Source organism: Nesoenas mayeri (assembly GCF_963082525.1).
Source record: "Nesoenas mayeri genome assembly, chromosome: 2".
Classification (NCBI taxonomy): domain Eukaryota; kingdom Metazoa; phylum Chordata; class Aves; order Columbiformes; family Columbidae; genus Nesoenas; species Nesoenas mayeri.
This window is the reverse complement of record NC_137543.1, coordinates 111,290,785-111,317,804: the sequence shown is the minus strand read 5'-3', so window position 1 is coordinate 111,317,804 and position 27,020 is coordinate 111,290,785. Positions and strand designations below refer to the sequence as shown.

Below are 27,020 nucleotides of genomic sequence, written 5' to 3'. Positions count from 1 at the left end.
CCTGACATCACCTGTCCCCTTTCTAAGGAAATACGTGAGACATAAACAGGAAGCCTGCTCCTGTACTCCATTAAATTCGTCACAGAATTGGAGTTTCTGGCTGTGTGAGTTTAGCTGTGTTTTGGTTGCATGCTTAAATGAGGAGATAAACAAAAATATATAAATACATCCTCGCTGAAGAATGGACTTGCCACACTAGCTATCTATTTTCATCTTGTTCACTTCATGCACCTGGATCAGTGTATGACCTTGTGTGCAAAAAGAACAGAAGAATACTAAAATGGTTTCAGGAGGGTCGAGGGCTAGAGCTGCTCACTGTGAAGGGAAACAGTGAAATGGTAACCAGCATCTTGAGCTACAGAGAAAAAAGATGCAACTGAATTTACTGGGAAATTTGTCTTATCTTTTACTCTGTTTCATGTTTGACAGGCCCTTCTGACAGCTTTTACCCATCAAGCAGATATGAAACACTGTTCAAACTACTTGTATTCTGATAGCTGAACCCAGGGTTAGGAAATAAACTTTACTGCTATAGTGGACGTTTAATTAAATAGTGTCGTTCTGCCAATAGAGGCTGTAACAACTGCTTGCGGTGCTCTGCTTTTACACTGGAGAATCTGCAGTGGCATGTTGAACAGGAAGGCCCCAGCTTGGTTTTATTTTAAAATTGCATTTAAATGTACACTAGATACACATTCATCACTTTAATCTAAACTCTACTGTAAATTAACATGTATAGCCTCTGAGATCATATACTTTCACAGAAGTACTCTAATGAAACTTGGCAGCTTTCACCCTGTAACATCATTTGTTCCATTCACTAGCAAAAGCAGACCTCAAACAAGTCAAAACTGTGCTCAGTAATGAGTTCCATTATTTTTCTTCATGTTTTTGGAGTCTCAAAAGCCTCCTGTCCTGTGTCTTTATTTTACAATAAGTCAAAAAAGCACGACAAGCGTGTAGATGTATCAAAGGAAAGCTTTCCCACGTAAGATCTTGAGATGTTTGTCATTTACCATAACCAAGCGTGGGACTTCAATTAGCATGAGTGACTTGTTGTCAGTAAGGAATCTTTCTTCTCAAAACCGGTACATTAGCTGCTTGATGTTCACGGATGCTGTTACATGTACAAGTTGCCTGTCGCCTGGATGATTCTGTTATGGTCTTTTGCATCCCCATTGATACTCATATAATGCTGGCATGAAAACCACATGCCAACATAAGCTCATAAATATGAAGGTTTTGTTTGAATTAACCATTTCTGTTGACCTTATGGAAAAATACATGCTATTTATCACAGAAGCCCCACTGAGGCTGGGCTGGTGAATGACTTGGTTACAACCATGTGTTGTCAACAGGAAATGAGAGGACTTGCTCAGTTTTGGGGTGGAATGGGGAGGTTGAAACTTGACATGCTGTGTTTCTCCTCTGTAAGGGGAAACCAGCATAATCCAGTTTTGGCCACCTAATCCATAGCAATGAGGCAAAACCAAAATAAAACAACAAACCAAACAAACAAAACAACCTATGGGAAAAGCCGACTCATCAGCCTGTGCATCTGGGGGCAAGTAAAGCAGCATTTCCAGGCAGTTTGTCTATTGTGTGAGCTGTGATGCCTGATCTGTCTCAGATCAGAGCTCTGACTTGAGCTCACAACATAGTGGGGGAAGCTGGAGACAGAATGGGCTCCTACACTGCACCTTGAGTTGCTTAATTTATACAATCTTAAAGTTACCGCTAAAGAGGGCAGATAAACTTTATCGTATGCCTAACTGCTCTGCTTAACTGTGTAGGTGCCACTAATAATTAAGAGACATTAAAAAGCTCTGGACTTGTTTATTTTCAAGGAAGTTGGGTTTTTTTGTGTTTCGTTTTGTGTTGGTTTTTGTTTTGTTTTTTCCCCTTACGTTCTTATAGTTAAATCTAATAAATCTAATGTCATTCATCTGCAAGATAAAAAAAAATCATGGTAGCAGTCACATCTGCACAGAAAAAAATTACTGAAATGCATTCAGTACAGATCTTTCACCTTCACTTAGCAAGTGATTTTGTAGTCATTCACTAGTTGATAGGTTTTATTGCACTGAATTAACCTATTATGTCAGCTGAAAATAACCAGGAAGTCTTTGCTACATCTGTACCCATGTTTTTTCCTAGATATACATGTATATATTTATTTTTAGATCTATCAATATATGTAAATACAGTTCCTTGAGTTCTGTTGTTTTTCCTAATGTTGAAGAAAGATTAAGTATTAATTAACTGAAGCAGAATTCTACTTGCAAGGGAAATAAAAATCTGTTCTAGTATAAATGTCTTCCCCTTAAAAAATGTGGCTCGATTCAACATATGGGCTGATGACCCAGTCAAGTCTTTCAGAGAAGTCAGTGTTGGTCTGCAAGCCACCAGTAGGTCAGTTGATGTCTTTGAGCATATCTGTAGGGATTAGCCTCCCTGTGTCTTCTGGAACTACTCTGATGAGCTCTCTAGATCTATGTTTTTGGAAAGAGGGTCAGGTTCTCAAGAAGTCAGAGGAGAGAATGTTAATAATATTAATTCATTAAATTCTTCTCTATGTGTATAAATTCTCAAGTGATCAAGAAAAAAAAAAAAACATCAACAACAAGCAAAACCAACAAAAACCACAATAAAAAACACAACAGCAAAACCCCCCCAACCAAACAAACAAAAAACCCAACCACCCAAACAAAACCAGAAAATGTAGTAGAACCATGCTGATATGACCTTGGATTTATAGCATGCTTGGGGTTCCCATCAATTACATTATGTTGCCCAACTGAGTTGTGTTACAGACCAGCTAGAAGCAGGAGAAGAGGATACAAAGCCTCTCAGCAGAACTGAAAATGTCTTCCTGATAGCAGAAGTGAGGAATGTCTGTTCCAGTTCTCAGCTATTCCTGACCTGGATTGCTTCGTTCCTATTTGTTTTTTCTTGGCTTCTGCTCAATTTGTACTTTATTTCTGTCAGACCTTTTTCCTTCTCTATTCATACAGCAGGATGCTTAGATAGTGATTAATGGGAACCCTGACTCAGAACACCTGGCTACAGTAGAGTCTTTCATTTAACAGTGGATTAGCCAGAAAACTTTAGGGCAAAGAGCTCACGTACCTCATTCTGGTGATCAAGTTTAAACAGCAGTCTCTTATATTCAGACCCCACCACATAGGGGAAAACTGTATATGCAGCTGATAATATATGTGTATTTGTTGTCAGTTGCTTTCTGCTTGGGTCTCTGTAGTGCCACACAGGTTTTATTTGATGTGCCACTTTGTCTTGCCTTTACTCGCCATGTTCCAGAATCCATAGATATCTCTTTACTCTTTGTGAAACAAACTGAAGATGTCCCCTGTGTTTGCTGTGGCTCTGCCTGTGGTCAGTCATTTCCACATGCAAGTCAGAATTCACTTCCTGGTGTGGGAACACCTCTGCTGCCCATTTCTGTTGCTCTGCATATGCCTGCATGTGTGTTGTATTGCAGAGCTTTCATTGCTTACCCTTTGTTCTGCTTCATCGTTTTCCATTGGTTTGTCCTTATTGAGAAAGGAATGATTGAAAAATGAAGGCTGAGAATTAAGACGAACATAATGAGGGCAGATAAAGGTTGGTGACCGGTGTAAGGTTTCGGTTTTCCATTAGCCAGGAGTGAGAGTTAGAAATGTTCAGAGCAGCCCACGGCACATAGACACCTTCATTAAGATGGAGTGAATTGGTGCTGCAGGTACTTGGGTCTTTGACTTGTCTAGCAGCGTAGAAAAAACACCACAGGCTTAACAGCAAACTTTTGGACAGGTCAGCTTAGCTGTCAGTCTTCTCACTTGTTCAAGTGCCTAGTCTAAGACATGTATAGAAGTGGATGTAAACAGCATTCAAGAAACAGCATACCCATCCTAAGGATAAAAACATCATCACTCCAGATGGCAATCTAGTCACCAAACTCTCAGATGCCAACTAGATGTATATGGATGTTCTGCTCCGTGGCTCACATTTTACATAACTAAGTTCCCTTGTAGGACTTTGTTTCCAGTTTACCTGTAGGTAAAAAGGAATCTGTGTTCATGGCTTTGTGTCACTAAGTATCCTTTAAACTCTACTTGCAAAGCAATTGTTCTGCATTATTTTGGACACATACTCTTCTTATTCCTTTTCCTGTAGCTTTCACCAAATTATTTTAAAAAACTTTGTTGTTTCTGTCCACAGACTGGACACTTGCGGAGGCTGTGTTTGCTTCCACTGTACGCACAACCAGGATCACTGCTGTCTCTTGCAAGGTCGTGCTGTTGGCATTTTGCAAGCTCCTTCCTGGAGGATTGCTTCTGCTCACCCAGCAGATCTGAGGCTTGTTACCCTTGGTACTTCGTCATTGTTTTGTTTTCCTTCCAGAACTTGAATACAAATCTGTCCCGGTGTAGTCTGCAGACAAAATGGCAAATTCGCACTGTATTTTTTTAAGTATTAATCATAGGGTGTTTTTGGAGCTTCTGATACCTGCTGTCATCTGATCTCAAATTAAATATTTCACAGGCCCTCAAAACCTGTATATTTAACTTATCTGTCTCAAAGGAGTAAGAAATCAATTTAAAGCTTTTTCCCTTAGGGAGCTCTTATAACAAGTGGTATCTCTCAGAAGATTAAGTTTCAATAAACTTTATGTTTCTGTAGTATGGTTGTGTACTTGCACTTCATGCGACTGTCAACTATGAAACAAAACCTAATTCTTCTGACCAGCAATAGTGATCTTCAGTCACAAAAATATGTCTTTGTGCCTGTAGCATTCCCACTCATCAATACTTAGGACTATGAGCCATTGACATGAGGCAGAATTCAGGTAAAATTTGTTTACTGTAGGTTCATAATAATTAACAGGCAAAGAGGAAATCAGCTGTGTAGGAGGCTGCATGACATTTTGACGCAAAGGAGAAGTAGGTAAAAGCAGAAGGCTCTGCAATTGGCCCTCCCGTTGTAGGAAAATAAGAAGAAATTAGATATATCAGCAACACATATGAATAATGTGAATTCTCCCAAAGTAGTGAAGATGGCCACAGAGTGATAATATCAACTAAAGTTGATGTGATAGGAACGTGATAAGAGGCATATTGCATGCCATTCCCAATATGTCAACGAATTTTGTGGAAAAGATACAGGAATAAGGACTTGATTGATTTGTTCGTTTGTTTGAAAGGGGTTGTTAAACTTGGAAAAAGGGAAGAGAGGTTTTGGTTTGGTAAGTAACAGCTTGGTGGACACACTGAGATACCAGTCTATAGGGACATGCCTAAAGTGATGGGTGTATCTGTAGTCCCAGCTGCCATATAGATGTTTTTCTCAATAAAACATCCATTTAAGCGTAGAAACGTGGATTCTTCTTGAACTAACCAATGTCACCTTTTACAATATACCATGATGCTTCTGTTCAGCATAGAAGATCACATCCTGCTGGTTGAATGAACTTGTGCCAAACTGAAAATAAGAAGCTTTTTATTGCTGAATGATGGACAACATGTACACTGTACCCTAGTTAAGTGTACACAGCTTACTAGATCCATCTGTAATAAAGATAATAAATATATATATATATATATTTTAAAAAACCCAAAACAAATAGAACAAAATAGGCTGTGCCAGAAACATCAGTAGCTATCAAGGACTGAATATATTAATTTCTAAATAATCTTGCTGAAAGGAATTTCTTCTCTTTTTCTTTCTATGTCTGTACTCAAATAAAAATTGAATTTATGCAAGGTGGCAGGGCAGCACCAAAATACATAACCTGATCTGAAGGTAAGATACTGGAAGAAAAATACATTGTTTGTAAGAGACTGAAGAGTTCCAAGGAGAATTTTGTTTGCTCAGTGTGGCTGTTCTGCACTTCTGTCAGCCAAGCCCAAGGTGACAAGTTGTTGATTCAAAGGCTCTGCAGGAATGTTAAATGGTTATCATTATTTAATACTTACTCTCTATTAAGTGACAGCCTCTTCTTTACATCTTCAAAACACTTTTCAAGCAGGCACTAGTTTGCAAGGCTGGAGGCTGCTCTTTTTTACAGTCAGGCCTCGAGGTCTTAAATCTTGCAGTGGAGCTGACTGGGGAGGCGATACAAAGGGAGCTTCTGCTTTCACTGGTCCCTACTCACTCTTTGTGACACAGAAAGAGTCTCAAAGAAGTTGGCTGACTCTGGAGGTTGTGGCTGTTGAGCAGAAGTCCCCTTCGACCTGTGATTACTGAGGGCTGTTCATTTAGAAGCTCTTTATGAAGCCGTCGCGGTGCAAACTAAACAAACGTCTCTTGGGGTCCCCACAGGGCAGTTGTGCAGCTTTCCTGCTGCTTAGGGGAAACCTAAAACTCTTTTGTTTTGGGGGAGGGGCGGGGCTCAGTTATATTTCATTTTTGGTATTCATTGTGAATAAATGCCATTCTCTCATTCTAATCTTTTATTGGGATCTTTAAAGTACTTACTGAAAACAGTATGCTTTCTAAAAGGCTGTAATAGAAAGTCTGGAAAATTAACTGTCAATAATGGTGAAGCTCGGGTTTGATTAGTGTCTGTGTAATAAATACATTTGAAAATCAAAGATGAAAATTTACCTCTTGAAGTCAAACAGCTCTCTCCCCTGCACTTTTAAACATGTTGACTTTAGGGACCTATAGGGAATCTGTGACTTGTGTACTTCAATCTCTGGTGAGGAGCCTAATTTTAGGCCCTTCTCTTTCAGTCTTGGCACTCATTATTGTATAGTCCTTTTTCTTACATACAGTCCCTCCTCTGTGTTCTGTGACGTATTCTGTACAGTTTTGCTTGCTTTATTTTGCAGCTCACTTTCAAATTGCTGCAATCTGTTCAGTGTTACATGATTATTTCAGCTTAGAATATCTCCACCACATAATTCACATGCTTTATAATTAGGAAACACTCATAATGAAAAACTAGATCCAAACAATGAAAGACAAGGACAAGACTTGATCATATAGCTAGGGAAAAACCAGCAACACCCCAAACCTCACCATATTAGAACTCTGGGTTTTTTTTTTCATGTGTTTGGTTCATTGTTTTCGTCATCAGATGTTCTTTCCTTCTTTGTCTTGCCAGAAATGAGGCACAATATTTATGCTTCGAATATATTTTGGAGAAACGAAGTTTTGCAACACCTGTGAAATTGCCTTTTAGACCTCTTGCAACATTCTTTGCTGTCCCTTCATGCTGGAAGAAGAAAATGTTAGCTTGGCAGAAATCAGCATGATAATTTAAGACAGTTAAGGTACATTAAAATCTTTTATACTAATAAATTCAGAATTTTTTACTTAAAGGGCTTGCATTTTTTATGAATAGACAGTGTGTAAAATACATTCAGCACATGCTGAAAAATACCTTTGTTAAGAAAGAAGAAATCAGGCTGCTAGAAAATACCCATAATGCTAGGAAAATATCAAATTATGTGACAGTAGTTGCACATTTTTGAAGCATGACCAAATAACATATCACTTGAAGCATTTCCCTACCCTCTTGTTGTTTTTTCCCCCCTGGAACTGGGAGGAAATGGATACTACACACCCACCCATTCACAAAAATCCTGGCAGGAGGCCAGCTTCCCTCTCTCTCTTCATCCCTGAGCCAAGCTCCGGTCTCTCTTTCCCTTCTTATTTCTTACTCTTTGCGGTTGCTGCCTGCCAGATTTGTACCTATTTCAGCAACAGATGAGCACTATGAGGCCTTCTCACAGAGCTCTCCTAGTATTGCTCATTAGCCAGACAGATCCTACTCCCTGTGCTCCCTAAAACCTGTGGTTATGACAGACTCTGGCTTGCTGGGGGAATTTTTTTTTTCCTTTCTTTTTATTAATAGCTCTTGTTTTATTTCCCAATTATCCTGCAGTTTTCCCTGTGTTCTTGTCTGTCATTTCAAAGCGCCTGTACTGGCATAGGCTGCTGCCAGCAAGTAAGGGGGAAAAAAAAAGGCATTCAAAAGCCCTTGCACGCATCCATATGCCAGATCTTTGCCAGTACCTCTTCCCCAGCTGGTTTGGCAGCAAAAATAATACCTGTTATGGCGGCAGCGGCTGCTGCAGCCACTCCAGATGCTGTGGCTAGAGCAGTGTGGCGGGATTAAAACATGCAGTTCAGCATGCCAGCACCTGAGGGTTTGAGTCTGAAGATGTCAAGTGAAAAACAGTGTGTACTGAATTGTCCCCCGAGTGATTCTCAGCTGCTTTGGGAATGTCGGTTTTGGATCATGTCCAAAGTCCTTTCACCTCCCTGCCCCCCCGCTTTTTTTGGTTTTTTTCCCCTCTCTTTTCCATGGTGTGGTTAGCACCATATGAAGAGGCACTGGGATATTAAATGGGGAACATTGACTGGAAAAGCTCTTCCCAGCAGACACTTCTATATTTTATTTGTTGGGCTGGAAATTCCCTGGCCTTCTTTTGCCTTCAGTCTGCTGAGGGCTGGTAAAGTATGAGCCTCTACAGGATGTGTCCGTATATGTTGAAAAGTACCTAGTACAGCTGTGCCCCGCTCGAGGTGCTGGCTCTGCTCCGCGCCCTGGGAGCATAATCAGAGCATTAGTTTAGCATCCGGCTGGCCGCAGCTGGGCTTGTTCCCGCTTACCCTCAGGCCAGGGAGTGAGCACGGAGCCTCTGACTCCATTGCAGCCAGAGCTGTGGCAGGTGCTGGTGTATGTGCTCACCAGCATCCCACCAACTTTGGTGCTGACACTGAGCGCTGTGGGCTCCATGCAGGCTGCTCTGGCTCCGGGCTCGGTGCCCAAATATACAGGCCAGGCCCGTAGCTGCCATGCCAGGGTATATATTACCGCAGCTCTGCTCTTGTTGGGAACCTTGTGACCCAGATGGTGCAGATACAGTGCAAAAGCATGGCTTTGCTCATCGGGGTCAGTGGCTCCAGGCTTCCCCTCCTGCTCCACTGTCTGTGCTGTATGAGCAATGGCAGGGGGCTGTGGTGAGGGAATGGGGTAGGAGGGTTGCCAGGACAGATGAGAGGAGCCATGGCCTCTTTCTTTGGCTACAGGGAGTGGTCCCTGAGACAGCTTAGCTGTCTTTGGCATTTTTGGGCTGTGGGAGCATAGCAGATCATTGTGTGGCTTGCACGTGGGAGATGCAGTTCCCTGTCCTCAGAAGAGTTCCGCCGTTCTCTGATGTCTCTTCTCTTGCATGCAGGCAAAGCCTCAGTGGGTAGCTCTGTACATATACCAAATGTTCCTGGTCCCAGTAGAAGTGCTTTCCTTAAAGAGCTGAATACACAATGCAGCACTTGATGAGGCTGCTTTGGGTTGGTTAAATGCCTTCTTCTGCCAGGCCTGCATCAGGGTCCTGAAAAACTTATGTTTGGAGTCTGCTGTGTGCATTGCTGGGTTTTTGTAAGCAAGGTAAGTGACTAATTTCAGACTAATTTCAATCTTACCATGTATGCAGCTGGGCACTGGTATAAATCAGGACTTATGCACTTCCCCTTAATGTAGCTTTCATTTCAGTATCATCTTCACTCTCCCCCTCAGCCACCAGCTCAGCACCAGGGAACAAGGAGTTTCCCTCTGCTCAAGGCATGCAGCTTCGAGCCAGGGATTTCTCTCTGCTGAGCTCACGCATGCAGGAGAAACACCATCCGCCCATGAGCCAAGTGCTTCAGTTAAGAACAAACTTAATTGGGGATTACTTACAGAGGGTTTGCTGCCCTCCTCACCCCCACCCCGTTATGTGCAGCTCCGAGGGGTAGAGGAGGGAGCATGAGGCTCTTGTTTCCTCTCTGACTGAAAAGGAGACTCTCCCTTGAATTTTTTTTCAAAAAGCAAATTCTACGCCAAACCTGTAATCAGATACAAATAGGAACAAATGCCAGAAGCAAAGGCAGCCAAAGGCAGCTTTTCATCTTGAAAACAGCTTTCCCACCTGGCCAAGAAGTCCCTACATACGCCTGGCACGATGGCTCAGCTCCCCCAAGTTGCTTGTGAGGGCCTGCCTGGTGCTCAAGGGTTGACTGAACTCTGTTGAGTTCTGCTTGTTGCTAACTCACTTTGACCTTCCCAAAATCTTGCAGGTGAGAGGGGAAGAAAGGCATGTACATCTTGTCCTGAGGATTTCCCTGCCACATTTGTCTGGAGCAGACCTTGTAGCTTCGGTACCTTAGGAAGTAGCTGCTTAGATTTCTGCCAGAACAGATAAGCCTTGTGTGTGAAGGAGAAGATGGTAGTTGCTAGTCCTTTTGAAACCTTTTCTGTTGGTCTCAGCTTCTATCATACTACATCATAGGGTCATTCACTGCATCCCAGTTTAAGGTTTGTTGTTAACAATTGTCTCTGTCATTGATTCCCCCCAAGTTCTATGCATGATATACTAATGAATCTGCAGGCCTATGAAAAATAGCTTTCTGGCTCCTTCCTGGTTTAACCATTTGGGACTGTTCAGCAAATTCTGGAGATCCATTTTGGTGAACTGAAGAAAATGCTAAATATACTTGTTGCTGCTTTATAGCCTTGTTCATGTTTACACACAAGAAAGGGACAAGCCCCTCTTATTTGCTCTTCATCTACACTGAAAGGCAGCTTGTGCCACCATTATTGTAAACATCCGTGAAGTGTTGCCATCTCCTTTTGACTAATGAGAATATGTCACCAAGAGGAATCTAGGAAAACAGGCTATTGTTGATGCCGCTTGTTCACATTCCTCTATCAAGAAGGCTGCTGAACTCAAGCGTGATTGAGAGTCTCTTAAGGATGACCCTGGGCTTGGGCATCAAGCGAGAGGTAATTTTTTCCAAAGAGATGTCACCCCAAGTTAAACACTTGGAAAAGACAAGCTATGGTGATCTCTTGTGGAGCTAAACCAGAGACCTGGATTGCTTCGGTCAGTGTTTGTTATGTATTTCGCTCTTTAAAGTACATTCATAAAATGTTTACATCAGTTGTTCTCTTTAGCTCATTTAAGGTTTCTATTGCTGCGGTATGGATAGATGAAATGAAACTAATTGCAGACTGCTCAAGTAAAGAAAGGAGCAGAAGTCACACTTGCAGAGAAAGATGGGATGGTGCTTTTCCTGTGTTCCTAGGGCTCTTCTCTGTGTTTGTGGGTCAGAGGATGTGTGATTTCTTTATCCCTGAACTGACTCTTCCCTGGAGCTTGTCCATTTGTGGCAAGAGGGTTTGATTTTGGAAGGAAAGCTGTAGTCTGTTGGCTGGTGCCTAAGGTGGAGCTTAGATTAACTCCGGCACCTTGAACCACCAACCCAACAAAATCATGTGCTGTTTGAGTAGGCCTAACTTCTTGCAGAAGCTGAGTGAGATCACTCCGAGAAATAAACTTTAGACGATGTCTTTTAAATACCGAGGCAGGCTGGTGCATCTCTTTCTTGATTTGGGTAATCAAACAGAAGGTAGAACTAGGACTTGTAAATGCAAACTATTCGTACTTTGCTATTAATAACATATGAAATAAATACCTGCAATAAAGGACTAGACAATGTTGTCTGTTAAGTCTTTCACTACTTGTAGTTATTCACACCAAAGATGCTTTAAGGAGAATGGCCAGTCAAATTTCAGCTAGTTGCTGAATGTGCTAGGGAACAAAAAATTGCAACAGACGACTCACTGGAATGTTGTAAAAAACTTCTGCAGAAGTGGTCTGTTTCAAGTTGAAGATTGGGGAATGGCATAATAAAAAAATAAAATTGTTTTTCCCCTTTTTTTATTAGAAAAGCCTCAGGCCATAAACATCTTGAAAGAAATGGATTTTTTTTTTTTACCCTTCTGAATGGATCAGAGTTGCTTGAAAAAAAGAAATCATATATTTTTCTACATAACCCAGAAGAGCAGCAGGGTTTAGAGTCCTATTTTTAGTGTCAATAAGTCAACCAGCTTGGTATGCTGGGAAATCCCCAACTCCTGGCACCTAAAGGTTAATATTATTAGCTCTTTAAGAACTCATTTCTAAGATATTTTAGTTCCATTAGCTCAGCTTGTGCTATCAGTTGTAATAATAATAGTAAATTTATTGCTTGTATTATTGTAGCCCCTCAAAAGAGCTGCCTAGGACTGTTACATTCTCTAGTTCATGCTGAAACTTAGTGTGTTTTATTTCCACTTTAAACCTAAATTCAGCCATTCCACTAAAATGTTCAGAAAGGATCTTTATATCTCATGTCTTTTAGTAAACAAGCCTCATAAACTCAGATTATTGTCTTAAAGCAAAATGTAGAAGAATCCTCATCCCCGTCATAGAGGGGACAAAAAATACCCTTTGTATAGGAAGCTTCTATGTAGTACAAATAAAAAAACACTGATATGTGATGTGCAATTCTGCTATGGACCAAAACCTGTGCAAACAACTTTAAAGATGATCATAGTTAAAACCCAATTTTAATGCCAGCAGATACGATTTGTAACACAGATGTCCTGTCATCCCCAAGTCTCTAGGTGTTCAAAATAATTTTATGTATGTGACCATGCAAAACACTTAACATACTTATTGAAAGATCCTGTGCCTACATACCTGCTCATGTGTGTTTCTGTTGGATCTTTTAATTTGCTCACAGGTTGTGAAACCTGGGGTTTTCTCATTTTCCAGCTTTTCTTTGCAACCGTAACAGCTGGAAACATATGTGTGTGGGGTTTCTGGTTGGTGTGGGGTTTTTTTTGCTTTTGTTTGTTTTTTTTTTTTTTTTAGTGAAAGCTGAGATTCTTACTTAGTGACATGACTGAAAAGACTAGAGCCTTAAAAAAATGACTGAAAAGAAAAATAAGGCTCATGGTAAAATCACAAGGGCTGGCTACACTGACTCCACAGAAATTAATGATAAAACAGACATTGACTTAGTGGGACTTAGTTTCAGCCTGAGAATGAAAATAACTGAAAATTATGTTTTGACTCACTGCAGGGTTAAAATTATGATGGCTGAGATGTCCCGACCTTCATGTCCGTGATTGACAATACTTGATTCCCTCTAACAAAATTGTTATCTGTTCCTCTCCTTTATATGATAGCTCACACAACTTGGGAACCCTCACCCTACAGCCAGGTGCACCCAGGCCCTGCTTACAAACTTTCTGAAGGAAAAGATTTTCGATGTTTCTTTTTGCCTGAGAATGGATTTAAGAGCGTATGGATCGTTGACAATTTATTTTTTGAGGTTAAGCTGAAGTTCTGGTCATACCATGGGTATGTGCTTTATGAGGGATGCCAAGAGATGCCATCCGGGTAGTTTGCTGTGATCCCTCTGACGATGATGGTAGTGATGGACGTGGTGGCTTACTTGTAATGAGCTGCCCTGTGTCCTTCCCCTCAAACATGCAAATGCCAGTATTTTGGTTAAAACTCCTCAGTTGGCACAAAGCAGTAAAAATAACAGGGGGTGACAGCAACCTCTATTTCTGAGCTGCCTTAGTCTGTTGAGCGTGTAATCCCTGCTGGGCAGTGAGCATCCCCCAGGAGCAGCATGGGCGTGCGGAGGGAGGGCAGGGGATGGGAGCCTCCCAGCACTGGCTGCCTTCCATCGCCCCTCCTCTCCCTGTCCAGTTGCCTTTTTCCTTCGTCCTCCTCCTTTCATACTTGTTTCTGGAATTCGAGAGTATGTTGAGGGTATGTCATGCGCTCCCGAGGCATTCGAATCACCACGTGTGTTTTGTCCAGAAAGAAACAGCTTAGTGCTTTATCTGGTGATTTGTTGGCTATGCAGATTTCTCACTCTTTTGTACAACTCTGCTGTGTGCCAATTTAACGACTCAGTTAAATAATGATGGAGGTGCAGCAACCTTTCCATTGCTAGGGGTAGAACTTGCTTCCCTTCGTGGAGCCAAATACGCCAAAGGAGGCTACCAAAGCAGCACTGCTTTTCCAGTTTAACAGGTTTAACTGATGTTACTGGACTGCCGATTGCCACCGAGTTTTATAGTTTCATAACTCAGCCGGGGCTGGCAGCAAAGGTTTTGGTTTTTCTTTCTTTGCTATGCCGCAGTGGTGATAGTCATCGAGGCTCTCAGCCCTGCAGATAATCTCTTCAGGGTTATCATTTACTTACAAACAGACGTGTGAAGTATTTGTGAAAAGGCTTTTGAAGTGGCGTTGCAGGCGGATGCTGCCTGGAGCTGCAGAGCAGGCGGTGTTTACACAGGGGCAGAGTATTTCTCTGCTGGCATGGTTCTCCTCAAGTGCTCCTATTCTGTGGCTACACTGTTTGCCTTTCTAATGAAGTGAACTGTTTGTTTGAAATATGTGGTAGAAGGTATTTAAACAGACACTAAAGTAAACTTTCGGGCTGTTCAAATAAGCCATGCATATCTGGTTTGTGAAGTGAAGGAAAACAATTTGGCTGCAGCTTACCTCTGGGAAGGGCAGTTAGGAGCTGTTTAAATAACAAACTGGGCTGTGGTGGATATTGCTGCAGCCTCTTACAGGCCTTTGGTGATGGCTGCTGCTCGTGTAGGCATTCTTCAGGATGCTGCCTTGATGGAGAGCTCAAAATTACTGTCGTTATTTAAAAAGGGGATTTATTCATTAGCTGCGAAAACTTGGGTACATTCATATTTGATTAAAACCATCCCAATTAGACAATGGACTGTTGAGAGCCAACATATGCTATTGCCTTTATAACGTCATTAGTAACCCAGAGTCCCCACTTTGAAATAAGATCGTGCCCGAGCGCGCAGACATCTGTTTCTGCCTAGCCAGATGGAGGTCAGCAACATAACTTAAACTGCTAATCCTCATTGTGGAGAGAGGAACAGGAATCTGAGGAAGGTAGTAACAAATGAACTTGGATCCTGCTCCTGGCAAGGCACAAGGTATCGATGGCTGATACAATGCTTGGAACATGCACTCTGGTAATAAGTTTCTGCCTAACCGCAAGCAGAAGTTCAGAGAGCGAAGGAGGGCTGGGAGAAGTGATACTCTTTGTGGTTATGGCATTACAATTCGTCTTGGAGAACCTCGCTGCTGTTCCTGGCTCCGGCACAGTTGTGCCTAATGGGAGCGTCAGTCGGCTGCGGCACAACCTTTCTCAACAATGACTGGCAAAACGGAGATCTTGATGGTGGGGAGCACTTTTCACCCCCTGCCATAGCACACAACAATTAAAACTGGTGATGTGGGGAGTTCAGCAGCAGAGATTTCCAGCCCTGTCCAATAGAGACCACATGTTTCTATCCATCATTTATATTTTTTGGTGGGGAAGAAAGCACCAAGTTTGTTGGGACTACAATGCTGCATCCTCTGGCATTGTTTCCCCTCACATTCTCCTTGAGAGCAAGGGGAGTCACAACACTTCAGACTCCTTTGGTTCAGCATAGAGATTAAAACAAACAAAAAGTCCTTATGCTCCCGGAGTGCAATAAATATGCTAGAATTTCAATAGGATCCAAACGAGTGACAATAGTAGCATTAAGAGCTGGCAAATCCTTTGATGTTATTGACCAGAAAAGGACTGCTGTCGTCTCTGTCATGAACATTTAAACTTTTGACCTCCAACCTTTGTGTCAAACGGCTTTTCCATATGGAGGGTTACTATACCTCTCTGAGTGCCACTGCATTGAGTAGAGCATCAAACACTTCACTGGCGGGAAACTGACGCTTAATGCATTGGAAAAGCGCCAAGATTGCCAGAGAGTGGGACTGAGGGGAGCTTTTCCCTCTTCTGCTCGTGGGTAAATGAAGTCCTCCATTTTCCTACAGCCAGATTGCGACTGAACTCCGCAGAGAAATGCAGAAGGAAGGATTAGGTCTCGGTGGGCAGAGGACAGACATGTTATTTTCATTACCGCCATGTGCTTGACATCAGCTGTAGACCAAAGCCCTCTTTTGTACAGTGTGTTCTGCAAACTTACAACTGAAAGGTGGTTTTTTACAGGCTCAGGGAGTCTTCGTACTTGTGCTGCAGAGCTGTATGGGTTGGAATCCCACAGCTTATCCACAGCGCTTGGTGATGTGCTGGCTGAGTGTCAGGGGAAGGGTTTTACAGCCATCTTGGCCTTGGGGAGTGTGCCAGGAGCGCACAGAACATGAGGGGCCACACTGGCCCACACCGTAGGTCTGTCTAGCCTGCTATGCAAGCTATGGCTGAAAGCAGATGCATATCCTGCATTTCCAAGCAGTGACCGAAAGGAGATGCCTAAGAGTTAATGTAAGAACATGGCAGGTGATTCTTCTCTCCTTTTACCCCCCAGCACTCTCCCAGCTTCCCAAAATTTGCATTCCAGGAATTTCCTGGTCCACAAGTTGTTTCTACACATTTGGACCTTTACTTCATTTCTCTTCTGTGACTCTGCCGCTGAGGTCATCTAACCTGATGGTGTCTGTAGCCTGCTGTGGCACTTGGCCATGTGGCAGGGAATGGTGGTCTGTGTGCCTCATCCTCGTTTGGCCATCTTTCCTCTCTTCTGGCTCCTGTTGTCTCCTCATAACACCCTTGGCCTCTCCTCTAGGATGTAAAGAGAAGAATGAAAAGCAGTGACCTCCTCTTTAGTGCTCCCTTACCTACCCGAGGGTGAAGAACAACAGTCCTTTCCTACTTGTCTCATATTTATGGTGTTGCACTCCACCTAATTCTACACTTTTTCCCATCTTGTCGCTTAATCACCAAGCTGAAGAACCTGGCTGTGCAGAGGCAGGTGATGTAACATTAAATCTGGTCCACCCAAACTGAAGGCTGGAGAAAGCGATGCTGTTGCAGTAATTTTTAGTAGTATCAATTCAAGAGGCTGGGGCTGTGTTGTGGTGAGCACTGTGGACAGGTGATGTCAGGATGGAAACTGCTCTGAAGTTTGCTTTTGTGCTGTTGCTATGCAGAAAAATCTTTGCTAAAGCTATGGGCTGCTTTGCCTGCTGTTGCCCTGGTGTGCTTCTGCCTGTTCACATCCCCGTTCTTCTGTTTTTCCTTTTCTCTCGTTAACGGGTGTGTTTTTCCTCCCTGGTGTGGCAGGACCTGCCCGTGCAGTCTGTGACACTCGAGTCCCAGCAGCAAGACTTGTGCGATGCAGCGTGGGCAGGAGAGCTTAGGAGGTGCTGGAGCTGGTTCTGCAGCCGGGTGCCCTCTGCAGTCCTGTGACCCTGCCATGCAGCTCTGATGTGACCGGGTGCAGCGGCTGGTTTTGACACACCACGCTGCTGGCTCAGGACTGTCCTCACAGGGCCTGAGGACCACGAGTGTGGATTAAGCTGAGGTTGTCGACTCCGATTTTTTGATTTGTGGTGCTAGTTGTAAGTGGGTGATGTAAAGGCTTAGCCACACTTGGTAAGCAGCACTCAGTTCCCAAAGCAAGAGAAGTGTAGACCAGATCCTGCCACTATGTCTGCAGAAAACAAGAGCGGAGATGATGGTGAATGTGTTGACTTTGTGGCCAACTTCCTGTATGCTATAGAGAGAAAGGCCCTTTGGTGGGCAAGAGGAAATGAAGGGATCCTAAAAACCCAACAAAAAGTGTGGGTATATCTAAAGCTGATACTCTCAGCCTCTGTCTGAGTAATAAGAAACAAAAGAAAAAGTTGTCTGTAACGAAAAGCAACCTTGAAAACAGATCATGAGCAAAACCCGGGAGAGATTAATAAAGCATGAGCAGTTTGAGGCAATTGAACCACTCTTTTTAAGGAATTAAAGAAATAACGGGTAGTGGTTTTCTAGCTCTTTGTTGGGACTTTTAATTGAAGAGGGTCAGAGTGTCTCAGAAAGGATAACACCGTGTTAGCAGTGACCAAACCGAGGCACAGGGAAGTGATGTAATTTGACTATCTCTTTTTAGTTAAAAATATTTACCTTAAAGCTTGGCTTGAAAAAAACAGCTCAGATTGACTGGAATATTGACAATATGGCATTCTTAAAAATAGGCTGAGCGACTAATTAGGATAAATGTCAATATGGCAAATTAAGGGAACTTGTCATACTTTCCATCTTCTGTAATGATCTGAAACAAAAAGTACCCAGCACAAAAACGAAATACAGTGGAGGAACTGTCTAAGAAGCTGAGGGAAGATGAGGGAACAAGGAGGACGAAAACATCTTAAAGTCAAGTATTTAGAAATATAAAGAAGTAATAACTGAGGGCCACTTTGTGTTGCCGTTACTTGATTTGAGCAGTGCCCATTACACCAGCAGTCCCCTATTAGTGGTAGAGTAGGTCACTGCCACATGGTGAAGGCACTGTCTCATAGTGGGAAACTGAAAGACAATGGTATTTGAGACTGTGTATAAGAAACACCCCTGCTAGAAAGAGAAATTTGCAGAAATAGGTTATTTGTATTATAAATTTCCAAGGCTGCTTCCTCCTAAACAGTGTCATGTTAGCCTAAATGAAAACCTGATGCCAAAGAGTGCAGAGGTGACAACTATATATCTCTCTCAAGCTGGGAGAAACCCAGGGAGCAAAAGCAAGTGACTGTGATTAATTTAGAATATGGACACAAAGATTAAAGGATACAATAAACGTATGTTATTGAGTAGCCTGACAGTACACGTGATAACTATCTGCTCATCTGCAAGATCGTGAAGAGTGTAAACACCACAGAAGGAGAGTAATTGCTAAGGATGGTACAGAGAGAAGCTAAATAATTATGAATATTTCAATGAAATTTTTTAAAATCAGGTTGAACAGCAGGGAGAAAGAAATCTCTCCAAGTGTTCATCTGATTGTGCATCCCATAGAATCAGAACAGTTTTAATATCTAAAAATAGACATAATTGATCTAATTATACTTTTCCCTCTCTAATTCCTATCATGCCATGAATTACTCATCAAAGCTACTAAGTATAACCTGTTTCTAAGTCTTTCACCCTCTGGTCCAGACCTTCAGCTGCTGGAAATCTGGTTAGCTACAGTGATTTTCATTGTGCTGTACTGATACGCAACTGTTCAAGGTTTGGCCTTTTTGATAGCTTTTAAACTTGATTCAGGTACACAGAGGAGCACACATGCCTTCAAAGCGTCATTTAAACAAACAACGTTTGCAGACTGACTCATGCTGCTGCTTTATAAACTTCTAAGAATGTCACCAAAGCTTGTTGAATTACCCAGCTTGTCATTATTTGTTCCCACATCAAATCAGCAGCAATACAAGGAGATTTATAGATTTTTTTTTTTCCTAGTTTCTAGCTTTCTGTTACCTCTCCTTAGCCACATTTACCTTTGCATCTTACAGATATTTTTAATTGCTGAGTTAATGTGTGCAGCTGATAGCAGGGCATTTGAATGCTTTCCTTGAGCTGCGTTGAGCCATGGGGAATAGCCAAGCTGTTGTGCGGCAGCTTGTTGCTGCTGGTCGGGAAGCTCACCTTAAACCTCTGCTTAGGAGCAGTTCAGAGCCCAGAGACTTGCTGTGAGATTTCTCCTTTAGTTCTCTCCAGTGTGGTGTGGATCAGTATTTATTTCTTTTATAGTCTTTTTATTTCCTTAGTCTCCACTTTGTAACTCACCTTTGACCACTGGGATTTGCTGTGTGTTACAGAAAGGGGTATGCACACGTACATAGGTACAAATTATTTGTGTATATATTGTGGTTGTGCATCCAGTTACTTGCTGCTCATAGAGGAGGAAATGCTGAGGATGTGATCTTTCCTACACATGTGTAATCAAAGGTGGGAAGCATTCCAGAGCAGCTGGGTGAAACCACTTGTCTGGGATTGTTGAGGGTTAAACATAGGTGTTTTTTTTGTTTTCCTTAATTCCTGGTGGGGGGAGGATTTTTAAGCAGTGGAGGATGCACTGACACATGGTGGCATGAGAAGGGAGGGGGAACAACAGCAAAGCAGCAAACGTGTTGCAAGGCAGAAGCTGAATTATTTTTTCACTGCAGAGTCCATCCGAGGTAGCGGAGGGAGGGATTTCTTTTGTCAGCTTCCTGGCAGAGGACAATTTGTCATTTTCTTGCGGAGACCACATTATTAAGTTTGTTAAGAAATGCAGCCTGGGATGCAGAGGTTATGAAAAACATGAGCTGTGCCGTACCAAGAGCCAGCTGTGTTAGATGAAACAATTTTCCTTCCAAATAACATGGTGATGAGGCTAAGATGTCTCATTGTCATTGTCTTTTCCTGAGAGCACGGGCCAATGTACAAATGCTCGCTATATGCAACTGTTGTTCATGTTCATGAGGGTTTTCTAAGGTTGCTTACAGGACGAAGCAGTCACTGTTGTTTGGGTGGAAGTAGCTACTGAGGTGGGATGTTTTGATGCATTTCCACCAGTTTGCTGTTTGTTGTCGGGCAAACTGTGCTGGTGGAGTGCTTTGGCTTTTCATCTCTGAAAATGTGAGTCCTGGGGGGGGCTATGGGGCAGTACTGCTGTGTACTTGCTCACCAGGCAAGTTCATGACTGCACTGCATGATCAGTGCAAGTGCAGCACAAGGAGTCCTTCCTTCACTCCTTGGTGAGTCCGCCCCAGTGGAAACAGTCATTTGTAAGTCACTGGGCAGTGATGAATCGCAAATCATGTTCTTAAAGAATTCGAGACTCTTCAGTCCGAGGTATTCGTACATGCAATACGTTTATTACCCTCCAAGTCTCTCTCTTACTGCTTTTTTTTTTCTTTTTTCTGTTTTGGATGGGCAAATGTCAGGGAGCATTGGAGTCAGTTGAATGGATTTGAGGAAGTTTAGTTAGTATTCCAGAAGGCAGTCCTGCTCCTCAGACTCTGCAGAGTTGCAAGTGACTGGGAGGAATTATAAAGCGTTCAAACTGAAATCAATCCAGCAGTTTTTTAGCCAATACCTGCAGCAAATTTGGCATATTAAAGACCTCTTAGTGCCAGCTGGTGAAATAATTTCCAGCCACTTTTCTTCCAGCACACCAATAACTGCTCTTCCTTCATGTGTTTGGCATGATGGCTTTAGTGGAACAATAAAACAATGAAACATGTTCCCACAAGGTTCTTAAGTTTACAAACTGAAAGGTGGTAAAATGGTTGTGAGAGATCTAAGATGCCCCAAAGTCTTAATTTTCAGTTTTGCGAAGGTAGAAATTATTTTTCAGCCATAACAAGAGGCAAAGAGCTGGAGCTGTGCTTTAGTTTGTGAGGTTTGGCCTGGAACGCTTGTGGTTTATTTTTAAGATCAGCGTGTAGAGTGTGCAAGCACAAGCAGAGGGTAGGGAGGGGAAGTCTGATCATTAATACACACAGACATATGGAAGAGATGTGATCTGACTGAAAACTGTGGTTTTCTCTGAAAGGTGTTATATCTACTGTATGTTACCACAATTAACATTTAGTCTTACTGAAATGGGAGAAGACTTACCAACTAAAAATTCTTTTTGTCACTCTCCCTCTGTTCATTTCTTGGCTTTATCATTTTTTTTATCCTTTTTTTTTTCCTTTTAGCCATTCATTTTGGGTTTTCTTTTTCCTACTTAAAATCTCCTTCTCTGTGAAGTCAGATGGTGAGTAGCCGCATCCATGTCAACACGATGGTTGCCACCTTGGAAGCGTGCAAGTGCATGCCCGCACACATGGACGGACACGCACGGAAAAGCCTCCTGAGATAACCAGCTGTAGCACATTTGTGGCTCAGGCTGCAAATAAGCAGTGCTTGAGATGGCAACCAGCCACGCTGAAGCAGCAACCCCAGTCACCATAGGGAGACTCTTCAAAGTGCACAAAATTAAGTGGATGCATTAATGTGTGGCTGTGGCTCAGTCATTTTTCTTCCTGATTAAACCTCTGTATAAGCGTATGCGGTGAACATAACTCACCCCTTTTTGAAAGAGAACTAAAAAAAAATAACAAACCAAAGACAGCACATGCTCTTACTGAGTCCCAACACAAGCTGTAGTTAAACAGAAATCCAAAATAAGATCTTTGCTTGGCAAAAAAACCCCTAATTCTTGCCATAAAACCTGGCAATACCATTAAGTTCAGATCAGTTGAAGTGAATGTGTGTGAAGAAACAGTGGTGCCCCTAGGGACTCTGCAAACCTGAATATTAGAAAATTCCCATCTGGTGATCAGCTTATGAACCAAAGGAAGTGTAGAAATTTGCTGGCAAACTCTTCAAAACTGTTCTGCATATTGAAAAGACATTAGCAAGGAGGCTATATTTTGCCTGATATTGTTTCTGTTACATCTGGTGTGAAAGTTTGGTACCACTGAGTTCAGCATCAAGATCGTAATGAATTTAAGCGGCAAGGAGATTTCACCTCAAAAGAGATTATATCTGTGATGGATCTCTGCAGCTGGCTCAGTTCTGACATTTAATTTGGTGAGCTGATCGTCCTGAGGACAAATCTGCTAAAACACAACAAGGGCCTCCTGTGTTGGGCTCGAGCCCCGTGTTTGCTTGGCCCTGGTCTCATGACACAGGTGCAGACATCAGGGCCACATCGGGTGCGTTGAAGCCGATGGAGGCGTTTTCTACAGTAGCAAACGTCTTCTTGACATGCTGGAAAATGCAGCCTGTCATTTCAGCAGCCGTCTTCCTCAAGGGCTTGGCAGGAATCACAAGGTGCTTGAGCAAATCGGTTATCTGAGGGCAGAGTGTTGTGCTAGCCTTACCACCACAGCCAAACTTTCCAAATGTAGTGATCTCTTAAATGAGTAAGGCTTGTTTGAGATACTACAGAGTCCACAGAAAAGTTAACCTTAACTTCAGTGAGCTTCAGAGCAGCTTCAGCTCTCTGCTGTTGTCTCAAGGTGTTGCACAGCACTTTTGTTCCAGCTGGCATTGCCTACCTTTGCACCAAGTCTTGCAGTGAGTTGCTGCCGCCTGCTACATCTCATCAGACTTCAGTTCAGGTTTGCCGTTCAGCAGCAAGGACCATACCTGTCCATACCTGTAATTTCTCCCAGTTTCTTTCCTTTGATGCTGCAGCAGAGCCGTAGGTTGATGACTTTCAGAGAACAAGTGTAGGTCTCTTCTTTTTTTCCTGTGTGGGAGTGATTGTAATTTGAGAGAGACAATCCTATTCACTTTCTTTAAGAAGGCAAGAAAGACTCTTGAAGAAGAAATAAAAAAGCATGTTTTACACAACAGAAAGTCAGAATAAATTGACATATTTTCCAGAAAATCTCACAGTGCTAAAACTGATGAGTTTGTAGTGTTTCAGGCAGTTATATCTCCCGTTTTGTTTTGAGGAGACCCTGTTAGCTATGCAGGAGACAGGAGAACATCTGAAGGGACTTACAGTAGTAGGCAGCAGAGAATTCAGAAGAACGCAATGGCTACCAAACTCAGCAGTGTGTGAGGAACGTGTTTAAGTGTATTTCCAGTGCCTTGGCGTGTCCTCGCAAGTTCTTGAAAACAGTGAAATCTAAGCACAGAATCAGATACTTCTGCTGAATCGGAGCTGAGGGTTCCAAATACATCGGCAGCATCTGTCCGTCTCGACTCCTGTACTGTACACTTACGTCAGGGAGTCTCTGCAAGGATGTAATTGAAGGATTGGTCCAGGAATTCACAGTTCCCTTTGGATGTCTCTAAGAAAACTGCCTGACATACACTGCGGTAGTTTGCACCTCAGCCAGAATTTTTAAGAAAATGCAAGTGATGATAAATCATTTCCCTACCAGAACAGGGAGTTATATTTTCTCAATCCATTTTGGTGAGAGGAGTTCCACTTTGCTAAGAGTTAAGAGTTTCATTCCTCAAGCTTAAAATGAGGAACGTGAAAATGTCATTATAATTGGAACAGGTATCCTATCTTTTACACTAAATTGTCCCCTGGTTTACTACATAGGTAGAGCATCTCTCACAAATAACCAGGAGTGTTGGGTAGGTCCATATTCAATTCTAGCATGTGTGTAATCTCATTCATTCCTTACTCAGCCACAGCATAAATAATAGTGGCAGAATGTGCCTGTAATATTCTGATGGTGCCTTTAATGAAATAGTTACTGGGTGGGATATGAAAAAGCAATGTGAAACTGGCTACAGCCCAACTTACTGCTTTGCAAACTTCTTACTCTGTATTTCCATATAAATACATGTCAACAGATTACATTTTTATGGAGTTTCAAGTAAATTCCAAGTGAAGCCCTGGACGATGGGTGCTTTGGCAGGTCTCTATTTGATCTAAGAGTCTTTCCGTATAAATATTCAATGCTCTTCAAAGTGGAGTGGTTTTGGACCCCCAAGCACGTAGAATTTACTGCCTACCTCTGCATTGAGGGCTGACCCAAACGCAGCAGAATTTGAATTCCCTCTGTAAAATTGACTCCACTAGTTCTGCACATTATTCTCCCTGTCTCCCATTTAGCATGTTAGTCTGCTGACAGTAGAGTACACAGCACTTAGCAGCTGGTTTGTGGAACCATCAGTCAGGAAATTATATGATAAATAGGAGGTAGCCAGGTTTAATGGCACTTTATTCTGCTTCAGCAGTTTTAGCCTGACTTTGGAAAAGTCATCATGTGGTTTTTCTTAAGGGCTGCAACAGGAGATGGCTACAGTATAGTAACTTATTACACATACACTTGAGTTATGATGCTCACCAGCTGTATTGCTAGTGTGTAAATAATAAACTGTGAGATGGATAATTATGTTGGGTTTTGATATGCAGCTCTGCTCCGGTCAGCACAGGGCTGATGGAGACAGCTCCCTGTGCCGTGATGGAGTACGGCTGTTTCCCAGATGGAAACTGCAAACAAGATGCAACCAAGATATACAAAGGAGCTTAAAGTGAGCAGACTCAAAAAGGTGTTCTTAGAGATTTATATCCCATGCTTTAAGTACAACCTGTTGGTGCTTTGTGCTGCATAAGCCCCACAAAGGGGGATACCCTTTTGGGGTCATTTAATATTCATTATCCATTTTCCAGATAGAGGAAGATAGGTGATCACACTCAGGAGGGTTAAATGATGTTTCACTGCATAAATATTGGGATTGCTGTTAATGGGTAGATGCTCAGGCTGGGTGAGGGTGGGACGGTGAGAAGACTCGGGGTCCTGAGCAGGATTGCTTGCCTTGGCCAGCTGGAGCCCGTCCGGTCTGACATGAATAAAGGTGACAGAATCTTTGTGGTATCATCTGTGCTCCCCAGACCCACTCTTTGGAGACATGTAGGACAGAGAAGGACATCCCTGTGCATCTGCAAGGGGGTGAGTGACCTCCTTCTTTGCTGAAAAAACAATGGCACTGTTTTTATGGTAAAATGCCAGACAAATGCTTTAAAACCTTGTCCCTTGGGCTTATGCTGCCGTAGTCAAATACCAGCAAAGCAGTGAACAGGGCAGTCAAGGAGATGTGCTAAAACACACTTCTCATGCCCCTTTTCCTCTTCTCCTCTTTGGCAGCTGGTAAGAATGTGTTTCAGGAGGTAGCAGCAAGCATCCTCCACTGAGGTGATGCCAGTGGATTCACAGGGATACCTGGTCATCTGTGACCCACGTTTACTCCTGAAACGCAGGAGTGCTTGGTATGGGGAGTGAAGCTTGTAACAGATTGCATGCCAAGGTCCAGTTGGTGGAGCAGAAGCGGAATTAAAGCTTCCACAAATCCGAGCTCCTAGCTCACAGTAGTAAGCCACAATTATTTTTCATTTACAGTGCCTAAGCCTTGAGTCAGTAAATGGCAGAAATGTGCTGTGGCTGATCACATGCTGGTGATGTTTCATAAAATCAAGCCACAAAACTGGACAGGCTATGTTAGATGTTTGCAGATTTTCCTGAAATACTGGGAATATTTCCTCAGAATTTATGTGCATGATTTCCCCTCGTTCCTTCTGTTTACTCCTTCAGGGCCATGAGGTTTGTCCCTCTAGTTCTTTCTCCCACTTCAAAACATAATAATAAACCAACACAACTTTTGACAAACACCAAGGAGAATTTTTTGTTTGTTTGTTTGACCATCTCTAGCTGGCATGAGGGAACTGCTTTCACAGATAACAATCTAAGAGAAGGATTACATTTTGCTGAATAGGAAAGGCAGGAAATATAAAGAGAAGATACCTTCAGGAGTCAGCAGGCAAAAGCAAAATAGACTTCGTTTTACTGCCAGTGCATAATTAAAGTTTTCTTTCTAGAAGCATTTTAGTAAATCCATGACGTGACCTAATGTCTGTACTTCTCAGCTTTTGGTGTCAGATAAACACATGACTTCATCCCAAGTGGCAGTCGGGTAATAATTGGGCAGGATGGGTTTGTTTCGTGCTGCTGGAGCTGCTCAGCATCTCGTTTGGATTTTTGAGCATTTGGGAGGCAGCGGCGAGCAGCACAGTGGGTAATAAGCTCCTGTAGGCACACAAATGTGCTGGTGCGGAGAGCTGTGGTCCATGTGCTTTGTGTCCTCCGAAGCCGGGAGGCAATCCTGCGACAGAAGCAGAGCCCGTGGGGGTGGCAGGGCCGCATTCCCCCGTTTGTCAGCCTGGTCGCTGAGGCTCCCTGGAAACAGCGGGGAACAAGAGCCCTGGCAGCTGCAAAACCTCCCTTCTGCAAAAGCCTTGGAGGAGACAGGGCAGGGGAGCTTACTGCAGCCATGGGTCTCCAGCCACGGGGGCAAAGAAAGCACCCTTGCTTTTTAAGAGCGGTTTATTAAATGAGTCCCTCTGTCCTTAGGCACATCCCTCCAGATGCGACCATCGATGTGACACAGTTAAGCATCTCCAGTACGGCCTTTCCCAGTTGCATTTCCCTTTTAACTCTGTTGTCTGATTTACTCCAGATAGGCATTTCTCAGCATGCTGCTTCAGTTTTGCTTTCCATTGTAGCATTGTGTACATCTCTGAGGATATACTTTTCAAAATTGTATTGTATTTCATTCTCTGCTTAGGCTTTTTGTCCTGGTATATTTTTTTTCTTGTTTTAATAAAAAAAAATAAATCAGGAATGCTTATGAAAGGCTTGATGGTCCTTTTGATCTGACACTTCACATATGGGCACATAATTATTTATTAAAGACTTCTTTACGTCCCTTTCTATTAAAGCTATAAAAAGAGAATATTAAAATTGGTAAATACATATTCACGCAAACACTGTGGGGCAAACTCTCCTCTCCGACAGACCTGACTGACTGCGGCAGGGACGGGGAATGTGACCTGTACGTCATAGTGCTGTTGACACATGCTTTTCAATATCTGTTGCATCTTTATCAAT

At 42.6% G+C, this 27,020-nt stretch overlaps 1 protein-coding gene across 2 annotated transcripts in view; it reads left to right on the top strand.

The window, feature by feature from the left end:
* The window catches only part of GLI3 (GLI family zinc finger 3), a gene marked incomplete at its 5' end in the record, with an annotated part of 196,013 nt that overhangs the window by 73,196 nt on the left and 95,797 nt on the right, over positions 1-27,020 (top strand). The window lies entirely within an intron of this gene.